At 40.4% G+C, this 15,957-nt stretch overlaps 1 protein-coding gene and 1 long non-coding RNA gene across 4 annotated transcripts in view; both read right to left on the reverse strand.

Moving 5' to 3' along the window:
• Window positions 1-15,957, reverse strand: part of adgra1b (adhesion G protein-coupled receptor A1b) — a 264,689-nt gene that overhangs the window by 27,006 nt on the left and 221,726 nt on the right. The gene's annotated exons all lie outside the window — the stretch shown is intronic.
• Window positions 2,414-3,170, reverse strand: LOC114477038 (uncharacterized). Its single transcript, XR_003675657.1, has 3 exons — window positions 3,158-3,170; window positions 3,010-3,016; window positions 2,414-2,517 (listed from the first exon to the last, which is right to left on the reverse strand). It is a non-coding gene; the product is annotated as an uncharacterized LOC114477038 (long non-coding RNA).

Here is a 15,957-nt window from a genome sequence, read left to right on the forward strand (position 1 = left end):
CTAAAGACACAAAAAACACCACTTTAAAAAGAAAATAGACTAATATAAGACCTCTTTACAGTTATTTGAGTCATTCTGCGCATGTGCAACTTGCGGCGATGACGCGCTGGTGACGACATAATCCAACATGGCGGCGGCCCGGAGTACAGCCAACACTATGTAATAAAAGCCTTAAAAGACATGGATATAATGAAAAGAGTGGATGGACAGAGGCATAAACATGCAGACTCATCATTAATCCAGGGACACGCTGCTTTATCACCAGATTAGATTTGACAGGTGCAACCTGATCCAAAATGAGCTCACAGTGGCTATTAAAGCTATGTGCTAATATAACCAAAATATGTATAACAGCACATTTGCTGTTTACAGTATGTGAAGTATGACAGAAAACATATTGCCTTCTGACTCTTTCAAGTGGGCTTAGTATTTGTTGGCTGTTAAATGACTGTGTTAAGAGGGAATATGAAACAGCTGATGCACAAAAAAGACAAGATAAAAGCTGTGGAGGAGACTTTTCTTGAGTTTCACAAAAATAATGTATTGCTGGTCTCCTCTATATAGTTAAAACCACTGCAGATACTTTTTTTTTCAATTTTCTCTTATAGGACTTTAAGAAAGACATTTTTTTGGTTATTATACATCCAATAAAGAAAAAAAAAAAGAAGTTACTGGGAAAAGTCCATTTGAGTGCATCAAACTTACATTACAGTACTTTATCATAGTCAATAAGCAACCAAACAATTTACCATCTATCTATCTGTTCTCAGTTATATACTGGGCAATCTATAAAGGTTGGTTGACGTTTATCTAAAGCCAACAAAAAGTGAAAGTCATTCTCCACCCAATCGAAGGCTATCACAGATAAATGAAGCATCCCACACACAGAAAGACACCCACAGACAAATTATTCTTTTTCTTTTCTGCTGTTCCCTTTAGGGGTCACTTTAGTGAATCATCTGACTGAATCTAACCCTATCCTCTGCATCTTCTTCTCTCACACCAACTGACTTTATGTTCTCTTTCACTGAATTCCAACCACAGCTTCCTTCTACCGATAAATTTACTGTCCATCCTCAGAATCAGAATCATTTTATTGTCATTGTTCCTCATTCAGAAGCACAACAAAATTAAAAAAAAAATAGCAGCAGTGAAAAGAAACAGTGCAAACAGCAGAAAAAGAAAAGGTAATGCAAAGGTAATTAGTTGTAAAACTGCAAAAATAATAGAATAGTGCAGGACATAAAAATCTTAAAAAACTGTATTGTCCGCAGCTCAGCACCGACTCCACCAAGCAGCGGTAGAAGCACAACAATAACTCTGATTTTAAGTTGTTCTTAATACTCTTCTGCCACTTGAGACTTCTTCATACAAAACAACAGCTCCTCTGGACACCCTGTCATAAGCTTTCTCTAGATCAACAGACACAATGCAGCTCCCTCTGACCTTCTCTGTACTTCTGTGTCAACATTAAACCATACTGCTGCTCACAAATGCTCACTTCTGCCCTTAACCTGGATTCCACTACTATTTCCCATGACTTCATTGAATTACTCACCAACTTTATTCCTCTGTAGTTGCCACAACTCTGCAAGTCTTCTTTGTTCTTAAAAATGGGCACCAGCACACTTCTCCTTTCTTCAGGCATCCTCTCACTGTCCAAGACCCTGTTGAAGAACCTCATCCAAAACTCTATTGCCATCTTTCCAAAACATTTCTATACCTCCATAGCTACAGAATATCATCAGGACTAACTGTCTTTCCACTTTTCATTGCCTGCCTTTCTTCAGCCTTTGTGGTCTGTTACTTCTTGTTCCACAACAAGTCACCTCTTCTACTCCTCGCTCTTTCCTGTTTTTCTCATTCATTGGCTCTCCAAAATACCCTTTCTATCTTCCCATCACACTTCCAGCCTCTGTCAACACATTTCCATCTCTGTCCTTCATCACCCGACCTGCAGCACATCCTTCCCTTATCTATCTGCCTTGTCAACCAGTATAAATCAGTCACTCCCTCCTCACTATCCAAACCTTGTACACAAGTCATTGTGTAGGTCCTTTCCTCTTTATTCTAGCTTCACCTAACACTGTATCTTCCTGTACTCTTTTCACCCCTCTCAGTGTCCCACTTCTTTTTAACTAAGCTTTCCCTCTGTTTGCACCTCTGCACTTCTTCCTTACCTCCATCTAGTATCATTATCTACTTTCCTTCCAGATGACACACCAAGCACGCTCTTACCTGACCACTGATCACATTAGCTGTAGTTGTCTAGTCATCTGGAATTACCTCCTGACCACCAACAGCCTGTCTCAACTCCTCCCTGAAAACCAGAAAACATCCTTCTTTTTTCAACTTACGCCAATTAATTATCTGTTCTGCCTTTTTCCTCTTCAGTCATCCTACATACCACCATCCTCTGTTCTCTGGCTACACTCTCACCTACCACTACTTTGCCGTGGCTGATCTCCTTCAGATAACATCCTCTATACCAGATGTAGTCCACCTGTGTGCTCCTAACTCTGCTTTTTTGGGTAACCCTGTGTTCCTGCCTCTTCTCAAAGAAAGTGTTCACTATAGACATTTCCATCATTTTTGCAAAGTCAATCAGCATCTGTCCTTCTGTGTTTCTATCCAGGATAGAAACACAGAAGGTCCATCCGTTACTCAGCACATCTGTTGCCTGCACCAATCACCACTCTCTCATCTCTGGTGATACTTAACGTCACTTTCTCTTCTATCCTACATGTGGGGCACAACCACTAACAACATTGAGCATCACACCTTCAATTTCTAGCCTCAAACTTATCACCTGATGCTCTTTTCACCTCCAGAACATCCCTAACAAACTCTTCTTTCCTTCTTCAAGATAACTCCTACTCTATTTCTCCTCCTATCCTGGCCATGATAAAACAGCTTAAACCCTGCCCTTAAGTTCTTAGCTTTGCTACGTTTCCATCTGGTCTCCCGTACACATAGAATATTTACTTGTCTTCTCTGCATCTTGTCAACCAACTCTCTAGCTTTCCCTGTCATCGTCCAACATTCAGTGTCCCTACTGTCAGTCCTACACTCTTGGCTTTCCTCTTCTCTCTTTGCCGATGAACTCGCCTGACCCCTCTTCTTCTTTGGCCAACAGTAGTCAAATTTCCACCTGTACCTGTAGGTCAACAGCACCAATGACATTCCTTGGTAACCCAGGTGTGGTGTATGGTTAGCAAGCCGAGAGAATCAGTGGAGAGATATGGGTCAGAGAAGGACTTTCTTGATTCATCACAGGTGTGGCACATGTGATTAATCACAGCTACTTTATGTATTGCATGAGAGCAGCTGGAAGGACAGGATTGGCAGTCTGCTGCTTAGGAGGAACAGGCCTCATAGCTTCACTGGACTGAACCCAACTTGGCCTTTAAAGCCACATAACAAACAATATGTTTGTGTACCTCTGTCGAGAACCCCTACCTGCTTAGCAGTCTCACTACATTGGGCCTTGACTGATCTGGCATGGAAGTCATTTGAGTGATTTATATGTTTAGTTTGGCATATGTTTTACATTGGATGTCCTTCCTGACACAATCCTCTGCATTTATTTGCTGCACTGTATATACTGTATATTTATCATATATCCTCTATCTATCCTTTATTTATCACTTATCCTTTATACTGATCATCATTATTATTATTATTGTTGCTGGCTTGTATTTTGTTTTTTGTTACGCGTGCTGTTTTAAACTGATTCTTTCTGATTTTGATACCCAGGAATAGCATATGGATGACACTGGCTTGTGCCCCACTTAGGATGCAATACCCACAGACAAATTAGAGTTGCTTTTTCATTGAGTTTCTCAATATGGAGACGTGCTAAGTCTCAACGGTGTAAGTTAAATTTGGCTTTTTTATTATGGAATCTGCAGAATAAATCCTTCAGTGACTCTAAAGGGGCTTGGTAGGAGACACTATTTTAACTTAACCAACATGTCTATGAATTGTATTTTAGAATGCAAAGAAATCAAAAACCCAGGCCTTAGCCACTGCTAAGCTTCCTCACATCGTCTCACCCCAACTGAACATAAAATGAATGCTGATTTGTTCCCCAGTCATATGACTGCTGAACAATCCTGTTTTAAGATTTAACATTTCCATCTGTGCAGCAGTGCACTGTCACATGGAGAGGATTTGTTAACAGAGAAATTAGGGTAAACAGTGAATGTTTCAGTGAATGACGGGAAGAATGGAGCGAACAGCAATCAGAAATCTATCACTTAACTGGAACCATATCTCAAATTTAGTCAAATGTCATTCACTCATTCATCATGAGACAAATGCACTGTCACTTGCAAGTAAATGGCCTTTCATTCATTTGAAATAGTGACAAATGCAATAAAACTGAGATAAAGAGGAGCTGGACATGTCATATTTGATAAACATGACAGCAGGATTTAGTATTAGAAAATCAATGCTAATTTTGTATGAAAATAATGAATGAAATGAGTCAAAACACCTTTGAATACACTTTAACAGAATACTAATTTACAAAGCCACCACTGGCAGAGAAATAATGAGAAGCTTTCACTGAACGACATTAGAAAAACCATGTCGGACTAAATTTTACTTCTGCCCTTATTAAGCAGCATCCTTGCTCACCGGCTATAACCTGAGTAGATAAAAATGCAAATAATGTCATTTGGTCATTTTCAATTAAATTTTTATGGGCTTAGTTTGGCCAGATGAGCTCCATGGATGTTGTTCTGTCACCTAATGAAGTCAGGTATAGTCAGGCAGAACTACTCTAGATGACAGAGATTATGGAGCCATCAGTCATGACATTAAAACTGCTGATACAGGAAGTAAATAACACTGATGATCCCTCTATAATTAGAAGGATATACTTGGTACTAAGAGGACTTTGTGAAAATCTAAGCTTGAGGGCTAAAACTCTGGAAAACAGGCAAGTTTGGGAATATAAACCTCAAATACTATGTTTTTGGGGTTTTTAGAACAAATGGAGATGGGTGAAAAATGCATGATATGGAACCTTTGAGTAGCCAACATGTAATGCATTGACTTAAACCAATAACAAAAGCGCTTCTATAGCCAAAGAAAACCAGTATGTAATCAGCTGTTGGAATTCCACACCCCCAAACATAGATGGCGCTCTGCTGTAAAACATGCTGTAAAAAGACAAAGTTTACTGTTTTAATACCTCTGATTTGGTTATTTGAACCATGGAGTGCTTTCTTTATTATATTTAGCAACAAAAAAAAAAACACTATTTTCTCTGAAAATGAAGATTTTTGTCCCTTTCCTCCATTTCTCTTATGTTCTCTAACTTGTTCCTGAATTTAACATGTCGTTTGGCAAATACATGAATAAAAACACAATGAACTAAACTTAATCTCAATATACACGTTTTATACATGCAAAACTCGAGATGTTTTAAAGTACTAAAAAAAACTTTAATTGTGATGTTACAACGCCTTCAGTATAGGCCTCATATAGTCACATATTTTTAGTCACATATGTCAGAGCCAATTATATGTTTACAATGAAAGCAATCCTTAAACAAAGATCATTAGAAATAGTTTAAACCACACATATGCAGTACTGAATCCCGATACTTGGGTAGAAGAACAACTACAAGTTTTAAAATTCCCTGAAATATGAATAAACATGCTTGTCTTTCAAATCATTTAAGGTTTTTAAATGCATGTTTTTTTAAAGACTTAGTCATCACAACAAAAAGTGCTGGATTGTTATTTTCTAATTTCTCTCTGAAACCAGCTAATCAGGTAGAAGGCTAACTTAAGTCAAACTGATAGAACTACATTTAAAAGTCCCTCTAGGCGATCTACCATGCTGTTCTCATTAAAAGACTCCCCTCCTCTTTTTGATGCATAAGTAACTACTCCTTAGAAGGCTCTTTCACATCTGAGAAATGAGCTTTGGGCCCCTTAAAATGGATCCCAATGAAGTCCAAAGCAAATCACACATATTGTAAAGTCTGCCTCTTTTTAAATTTCAGCATTTGGTGCCAAAACCAATTTCACAGAAGCTCTTTAATGAAGAATTTCCCAGCATAGCATCTTTACGCCGACTGTTGGATATAACCTCAGATCTAGGTCACATCCACAGTGAAGTTCTGTGGTAATTTAATGGGTTATTTAATGGTAGTCACACTCACTGAACAATCACCACCATGTGGAATCTACATTTTGATGAGGCCAGAGGAAAGACAAGGTGAGTTGAGTGAAAAGGAAGATTGTGAAGGTGCTTAGCATTAAAACACTGATGATGTTGTTTCACAGGTGGTGTGTTGTGGGAATCCAGGATGAAATTGAGATTTACCTTGAAGCTATAAAACATGCTCCAATGTGCCCGCATCTAAGTGTGGTGGGGGGTTGAAGGTGTGGTGCAGGAGTGAGGAGTGGGGAAAATATGAGTGCAGGTGTACAGGTGGCAATAGAAGGTGGAGGTCTGTTTGGAAAGGAAACACAACAATGCTGCAAAAGTCAATTAAGAGGTTTCCAAATTGACTTCCACTTAAAGGTGCAGTATGTAAGTTTTTTTTGGAGTCATTTGGTCAAACATCCATAATCATCTTTGAGCATATTGTAATCCAAAGTGTTCTGAGTGGTCAGTGAATTTCATCTCCTTCTCTGGAAATTAGCTTTAGAAATACAGGAGCATGACGTTGGACTTCTGCCAATCAGAGATTGTTCTACCAACAGGGCGATTCGAGAGCTATTTTGTCTGTTACTATAGGCTGCTCGTCAAAAGTCTATGTGCGCTCGTGAACTGAGAGTAGTGAAAGTGTGATGGCAGATATTACAGCAGAAGTCTCTAATACGGCTTTTGGCACAGCAGTTACAAGGCAAAGCAAGGGCAAAAATGAAGACAGAGGTGGAGAAGCAACAGTTTAAAGGCACAAACGTGTTCAGGAGGACCGGGCTCTGCGGAGGTCCCTCTGACTCTGTATGTGGGGGACTGCGAACGATCCGCTTTGAGTCCGTGCACAGTCTGCCCCACATACCAAGTCAGAGAGAGAGAGATAAGAGACGGGATAAATAGCTTGAAAACGTTTTTCATCGTGGAAAGAACAGACACAATCTATTTGCTGTTTGGATGTGGAGCGTCTGAGCATCTCACGATTTTACATACTGCAGCTTTAAGGCGGAGTCACTCACCAAAGAAGAAAAAATGTGTTTGTGTGTATTGGGGTAATGCGTGGACATTTGACTAGTGTGGTGGAATCATTCACCTCCCTGAGCAATTCTGTAAATAACCCAACATTTGTGTCTGCTGGGGATGATTCTGAATCCCAAAAGCATTGCTCATCCTAACGCTCAAATCTGCTGAGCTATTATTTTTGCAGTGAAAGAGCAAAGGAGGAGCATGAGAGATAAAGTTAAAACACACCTGGAAAACAAAGAATGGGTCAAGTAACATGAGTACAAATTTTGTTAAAATACTGCAGTAGGACAGATAAACTTATCCATAAATCTTTTTTCTTGAGACAATTAAAAGCACAAAGCAGGCCAGGTTAATCCTATGGCTAATAGACTTCATGTAAGATACATGTTTTAGGATGGTGAAGGAAAGCAGGAATCCCTGATAATTTATGTGTGCTTGTAATGAAAAAACTAAAAAAACAGACCTGGATTCATCCTTACAATGTGCTCGTTAAGAGGTGATGTTGCTTAACCTCCACAAGTTGGCAAAAACTGAAATAATCAAATTAAAATGTGAAAGTTTTCTACCACACAGAACTATACAGTAAATATAATTCTAATAGAAAGATTGCTTCTATACGTGACGACAAAAAGAGAGAGGAGATAAAAACCTGAGGATGTCTCCCCCTTTATTATGTAACCTTTCCCAAGCTACTCGCTTTTACCCTAAAAGCCTAATACAGTTTATGGCAGTACTTTGTGCTTTTTTAGGAACAGATGAAAATCATTATGAAAGATGGTCTTAACTCACATGCAGAAAGAAACGGTATTGCATTATTCATCTTTCTAAAGATCTCTTGTGAGACGGTGCTCATACATCATACAGTAATACATCTCTTTGGGTGAATTATAAACTTGCACAACTTTGCATCAAGTAAGTCAAAGGATCTGAATCTCTTTTTTCAAGACTTTCCTTCAGACATGAAAATCCCACATTTGTTCTTGCAATGTCTCCATAAAATGAAATTATTTATGCAGAGTTGGTTATACAAAATTGATTGCATATCTAAAGAGCTGTTCCTTTCTGACTAATATATTTGAAATATTTCTGACTATTCCAAACATTAATGGGAAGTTTGATAGAAAAAAGGCATAGTCGACCTGGTTTAGGTTGTGTTCATACTGGAGCCGGACAGATAACTGGGTTTCTCAATTAATAACAGCCTGAACATGTGCGGCAAATTGTTGGTGATTTTCTTTAATCAATCTGTGGTGGACCGATAAAATACACACTCTTCTATGATGTTCTGTACTGGAACATTGGGCCTCATGACTCCTGCTTACTGAACAAGCTGCTTAAAATGACCTGCTCTCTAAATGGTTGCAAACAGAACACTCTGTAAACTGCGATGTAGTGGAAAAGCTGTTGAACATCACAGATAACCCAAACCATATTCTCCACCACCTTCTACAGAGACTGTAAAGTTTATTCTCTGACAGACTTCTCTCCAATAACAATTATACAGGAACTTGTACCTCCCTTCAGCCATCAGACTGTAAATGAAGAAGCAACCACGGTAGGAATGAACTGCAGAGTCCTGTTTGACACTATTGCACTACTGTGTTCAGTGACACCATGTGTGTGTGGTTTTTATGTGTATTTAAAGCGGGGTTGCTCGTGTCCGGTCCTGGAGAACACATATTCAGCATGTTTTAGATGTCTGGTCTGTAGAAAGCCTGCGAAGGAGCTACCCAGTACAATCAGGTGTAGTGGACCAGGGTAGCATCGGAAACAGTTATTTAGTTTATTTACAAAGTGGTCTGAGTCCATAGGTCATGAACTCCTATTTTGTCAACACACTGTCACTTGTCAGTATTGCTGAGAGAGTGAGGTGTGCCTAACTGCCTAATTGCCCCCACTACTATTTAAAGGCACATAATGGAGTTTGTGACCCATTTGAGTTATTTTAAATGATTCTTCAGAACAATATACAGCACTTGACAGTATCAATGCTTCGAGTGGGGTTTCCCTCTTGAAATACCGACTATGTAAGTTTGGAGAGATGGACCTTCTTTGGCCAGGTCATGTGACCTGGAGAATGCCTGGAGAGCGTTTCACTTTACAGCAGTCACGTGACCACAGGCTCAGATATATATAGTCCCCACGTGATGTCACAACATACGGGCATTTTCCGACCCGGCGCCATTGCTGTGGGCAGCTGACACAAGTTTAGCCTGTGTTTACAGCCAAAAGAGCGCAATATGGTAGTTTTGTGTTGGGTTAATGGTGCACTAATCACCATGATAGTTCTGTTAAACGTGGATTCATTAGTAAGGGAAGTCAGCAAGTCAGATCCGTAACTTCAGGATAAGAATTGGCTCTAAGGGCTGGGGTGCCTGCATGAAAGTTACCGGTCTAGCGCCCCTTAGTGGCCAAAAGTTACACACTGTGCCTTTAAGGAGGGTTTAAACAGTTTGAACATTGTCCTGTGAAGCATTTCTCTGCTAGATGGTCTGTGTGTTTTTACTCTTTATTTACACCTAAAAGTATTTTAATTTGCACTTTCTAACTCACCCTGCCAAAAAAAAAGAACATCTGAAGGAAAGGTTCAAAAATACAAGCATAAACCAAGCTTCTTCATTGGTCTGTCAGAGCCTCACCAGTGACTAAACCCACCATCTGCAGATGTATGAGTTTGAGACTCAATGCTGTCAGTCTGAATAAAAATTGTGACTTATTTTGAAATGTATTAGAAATTAAAATTTGAAATATATTTAGTACTCTTCATCCATTACTAGTAAAGAACACCTAAAAAGTGTGTTGATATTTGTAACCCTCACTGTATTTACCAATAATCCTTCTCTGATATCTGTGTATCCTAATCAAGTTTGCAATTGTCTGGAACATATCTCAGCTGACAATGGAGGATACACACTGGAAAGAACACCAGTCCATTTCAGAGCTGAAATACAAAGATCACACACAATCACAGGCTCTACAACAACACACCAAGGTACACTGAAAATATACACACATGCTTTGGAAAATATGTGTGAATTAATGCCCTACAACCCAACATTGATCAAATGTTTTACGCTTTCGAGTGCATTTAATTTTTGACATGCTCTTCAGAATAGCTTTAAATGTGATTTCGATGAGTGGAAGAAAGCCACCAGAAGCCATTTTGTGTCAGGTACGGGCGTGAGAGAACGCTTGACAGCTCTGACACAGGTGGTGACTTTTGCAAGGCTGGATTGTCATAGAGTCTTGTGCCAGATGACACAAAACAGAAAAAAAAAGCTGGCTGCCTTTCAGTATGTTGCTGCTGCCTTTACAATACAAAACGAAGAGCCACCTTAAGTGCTTTTGACAGCAGAAGATCCTGTGTGGTCACATATATGCTTGCAGCTTACAGATAAAGAAAATCAACAAGAATGGCTGATTCAGATGGATAGGGCGTGATGATGAGTAGTGTTACTCAAACACCAAACACTGAAAATCCATCTTTATTGTGGCCTCGCGGCACTGAGATGTTATGACAGAGTTGTCGGTTTGTACTTTGGATTCTCAGAAGGAGGTTATGAGTGGGGAGATATGACAGCAAAAAAAATACCAAGTTATATATCGATTTACCCCGGCTGCATGCAGTTTTACCTAAAATACATATATTATGAAGAGATAGTTAAAGTTACTGAAATAAAACCCACTTTGATTGGATATAGAACTCTATGGGAATGAAACTCACAACCTAGGGGATGCAAACCCAAAATATTACCAATACTTAGTTATGTTGCACTCACCATGAAATAAGAAAAAGAAGTTTGAGAGTGCTGGTCATTTGGATGCCACTATCAGCCATCTTACTACAGATCCATGCATGCCAGCTGACTGTATCCTCGACCGACCTGTTTGCCCGATAGGCAAACTGCAGGGGGTTCAGCAGGGGTCCTGTGATGTCCTTCAGGTGGCTCAGCACCAGCGTCACAAAGGACTTCATGACTACAGACGTCAGGGAAATGGGTCGGTAGTCATTGAGTCCCGTGATGGCAGGTTTCTTTGGAATTGGGATGATGATAATCACTCTGTCACAGTTTGTCATGCCACAAGCATGCATTTAAATTCATTTTCATTGCAGATGCAGCTCCTAACCCCCAATTTCCACTGGATGTGGGTCCGCTGTGTTACGTCTCCGCAACGACAGCAGAGCTGATAGATTTCTATTCTAGTCTATGTGTTAATTTCCACCGTGCGTTGCTGATCAGCTCAGTCCCAGCTGTGACAGTCCAGAGCCAGAAATCGAAGCCTTGCGTATTACTGGAGGATGCCGGAGCACAACGTAACAATTCAGCACAGAGCAAATACAGTGAAACGGGAAGTTAAGCACTTACTAAACATTAAAACATCTGGTCACTTTTCAAAATAAGACTCTTGAGATCATATTTCATCATATTATCTTTTCTCTGTTAGCTGTAGCTAAAAAATGTGGCTAGGACAACCCAAACAACAGGTAAACTTTATATTTTAATACCTTAAAACATGTAACAAACAAAAATGCTGTGAAACTAAATAATGTAACAAATACAAATATGTCTGAAAAGTGTTCACGTGTTTCCCTGTCAGCCCTTTATCATTATTTATTTATCATTTTATTTATGTTTCCTCTCCTTTCTCTCTCTTTCAATTTTTTTTTCTAATTATATATGTAATTCAATCTATATCACTGCACCGTGGCACACTCAAAATGCAACCGGTGGGGATTGCCGGACGGCGGAGAGCGGAGCAAAACCGGATTGGAGCCGTGGTGCAGCGGAGACTTATCCAGTGTGTTGTGTGTCTGGCTTTATAATTCATAATCATTTAATTTTCCACTTACTTGCTCCAGGAGAGCTCTGACAACAGATGTAGTTTACCTCCATTAGGATGACTGCCTTACAATCATTTCTGCAAAGCGCAGAACCAAAGCTATTGTTTTTTCATTTTTTTTTTTTACTTTCTCATTGAGTATAATTAAACAGATTATTTAGGTTACTGATAAAACACAGTAATTTAAAAAGAAAAGCTGTTAGACAAAGCATTAGAGTAACAAATTATTTCATTGGTTAAACCTAATGGATTACATTATTAAAACTCTTGCACTGGGAATTCTGATATTGATTTTAAAGTGTCTGTGCCACCATCAACGCAGCGTGTTCTTTTTATAAAGAACATCATGTATAATAAGTGGTTTAATAGTAAACAAATATATTTAATACAAACCAAGGATTTTTGTCACAAATTGTCACACAAATTCCGAGGCCGACAGACATGGCCTAAAAAAACTGAAGTGACGGAAACAAGGAACACTTTGTTAACATGCACACAAGGCATGAAAGACTTTGACATTCCATCAGATTTCCATACGAAGAGGGGAAACAATGCCTTACTGGTGGGCGCAGAGACACCTTGACGGCATCAGGAGATCTACATTCATTCCTGACTAACTAAGAGATACAGATTGGTGTGGTAAAATTGAGGAGAGTTCATTGGTCTGGGCTGACTGACAGCAGATTTCTTTGTTCTGAACAGTTCCCAACAGCTCTTTTTGAGGAATCTGACACTTCTGATTTTGCTTTAGAAGTGATGTCAAAGGCTGGAATCAGCTACAGGAAGAGGTGAGAACTCAAATCTTCTCAAACACTAAGATTTCAAATAAAGGGTGGTAAACCAGTCGCTTCCCTAAATCCTTTAGTGACGCAGTTTCCTCACCTGCTGCGCGAAATTCATTAAAATTACAGCAATGATTAGTGCACATAGAGAACTGGTGCAGACCGCCCTTATTTAAATGAGCATTTTGTACGTGTTGTGTTGAACATGGAGGGTGAACATCAATGCACGGAAGCAAAAATAAAAATGTGAAGCAGCAGAGTTGGAGGTGTTAGTAGAGGAAACGAATAAAAAAATTGATGAATTACATAAAATAGATAGATATATAGATAGACAGATAGACAGATAGATAGATAGATAGATAGATAGATAGATAGATAGATAGATAGATAGATAGATAGATAGATTGATAGATAGAGTAAACTGGTCATTCCTCCTAACTGTCCTTGGCAAATTTGGCTTCGGAGAATCATTCATACAATGGATCTCCACCCTGTACAATAAACCTAAGGCCTCAGTAACCACAAACAAAATAACATCCCAAAGCTTCACACTGCAGAGGGGAACCAGACAAGGCTGTCCACTCTCACCTTTGCTTTTTGCAATATTCGTTGAACCTCTCGCAGCAGCTGTACGTCAGAACTCTGTTATTAAAGGAATCCACTCATCCATCTCAGAACACAAAATTAATCTTTACGCGGATGACATTTTACTCTATTTGGAAGAACCACAATCCTCTTTAGAGGAAGTATTTAATCTAATAAACAGCTTCTCTAAATTATCAGACTATTCCATTAACTGGACAAAATCATCAATCCTCCCTTTGACAAAAAACTCATGGAATCCTGCAAACCAAAATCCACAACACCCCTCCACCACAAATACAATTAGATATCTAGGCTTAAATATATCACCAAACTTAAATGAATTAATTAAACTAAATCATGATCCGATGTTGGACAAAGTCACAGAAGATCTGCGGAGATGGAACAATCTCCCCATCTCACTACTTGGCAGGATAGCCTCAGTTAAAATGAAAATCTTACCAAAAATAAACTACCTGTTCTCAATGATACCACTGAAACCACCAAAACAATGGTTTCAAAGATTAGATTCTACAACTACAAAATTCTATACTAGAAATAAAAAACCTAAAATAAGCCTTTCAACCCTTCAAAAAAACAAAGACGAGGGTGGTTTAGAAGCCCCTAATTTCATGCATTATTACTTAGCAAACCAAATACTATATTTAACAGAATGGCTAAAACCAAAAGAATACTACAACACCTGGCTAGAAATAGAACAGTTAGACTGCAAACACATTAAACTCTCTGATCTCCCTTTTATCACTGTGACCCTCAAACGTCATAACTGCTTTAAAAACCCACTGATTGCCTCCACACTGACTGCATGGTGGAAAGCCCTGGACATCACAAATGTCCAATTAAAAACTAGTATACTGTCTCCAATCTGGCACAACCCCGACTTTAAAAATAAAAAAACACCACTCTATCTGAAGACATGGAAAGAGAGTGGAATCACTCATCTCCAAGACCTTTTTGAAAATGACAAGATCAGGTCATATAACAATCTAACCCAAGCATTCGATATAAATAAAAGTAACTTTCTACAGTACTTACAAGTAACAGAGACAATAAAGAAAACTACTCCACTAGACTTAACTACTTTACAACCTCCAGAACTGGCTATATATATGAAAAAAATCTCAACAAAATCAAAAAAACTCTCAAAAATATACAGAGCGCTCTCGAACACTAACTGTAATTACTTACCAATCGCGAAGTGGGAGGCCGAACTCTCAATCACCCCGAGCACTGATTTCTGGGCAGAAATTTGTTGTAATACTTTTAAGATGACAAAAAACACAAACCTTCAGCTAATTCAATACAAGGTCCTCCACAGATCCCACATTACCCAACAGAAAATGCATAAAATGGGCTTCTCAGCAACAGACATCTGCTCTCAGTGCACCCAGAATACAGCGGATTCCTATTTACATGCCTTATGGCTTTGCTCCCCAGTTCAACACTTTTGGATTCTAATCACTGAAAAACTGTCCTCCATTTTGGACTGCATCATTCCTTTATCTCCAAATCTTTGTTTGATTGGAGACCTGACAATGCTTCAACCTCCAGCAAACCAATCACAATCAATCCTTGCGGCACTAGCCATAGCAAAAAAAACAATATTACTGAATTGGAAAGACAAAAAATCCTTAAACATAAACCAATGGCAAAATCTCCTCACAGAATTTATTTCCATGGAAAAGATGTCTGCTCTCAGAAAACAAAAAAAAATAATGTGCTTTGAGGAGCGTTGGTCTCCTTTTTTAATTGCATTAAATCTAAATTTTTAAAAGCCTGATGATCTAGCCTGCGAGCGACTGCCAGCACCACTCTTTACTAACGCACTAGCCCAACTGTAGGCCTGGGCCGCCTTGGGCCTCTGGGGTGGTCTTGCCGGGGTGCCTTGTTGCCTCAGCACGGGTGTGCATTCCTTCTGGGTGTTCACGAGGTCCCGGGGCTGTTTGATTTGGCGCTGTTGCCCCTTGCATGCGCATCTGGTTGGTCTCTGGGGCTGGGGCCCTGCGTGCTCCCCTGCCGCTCCTTCCCCTTGCTCCCTGTCCCCCTGTCTCGTCCTCCCCCCCTCCTCCTCCTTTGCTCTTGCGCCCGCCATCCTGTTGGGTTGGGTTTGGGGAGCTCCCGTTGGCCGGGGGCACTGGTGGGGGGTCTGTGGCTCCCGCCTGGGGGACGGGCAGTGCCGTGCCGGGTGGGTTGGCTGGGGGGGTGGTCTCGTTGGGGGGCCTGGGGTGGTGGGGTCCTTGGCTCCGGTCCGGGGGGATCCGGGGTGGGGGTGGCTTTGGGGGTGGCTGCTGCCCGGGGTCGGCGATTGCCTCCTGGGTCACTGGGTGGCGGGGTGTGGCTGTGGGTTGCTCCGTCGGCCCTTGCGGGTCCTCGGCTTGGCTCCCTGGGGCGCACCTTTGCCAGGGATGTCGCTTGCGCGGCGAGCCAGGCGGGGCCCCCTCCGGGGTTTTTTATATGACCGCAATGGCCGGGGTGTGGCCGTTACGGCTAGAGGGGTGGGGTGGGGGGTGCTATGGGGCCTCCCCGGGGGTCGTATTGGGTG

The sequence above is a fragment of the Gouania willdenowi genome, chromosome 15, assembly GCF_900634775.1.
Source record: "Gouania willdenowi chromosome 15, fGouWil2.1, whole genome shotgun sequence".
NCBI classification, from domain to species: domain Eukaryota; kingdom Metazoa; phylum Chordata; class Actinopteri; order Blenniiformes; family Gobiesocidae; genus Gouania; species Gouania willdenowi.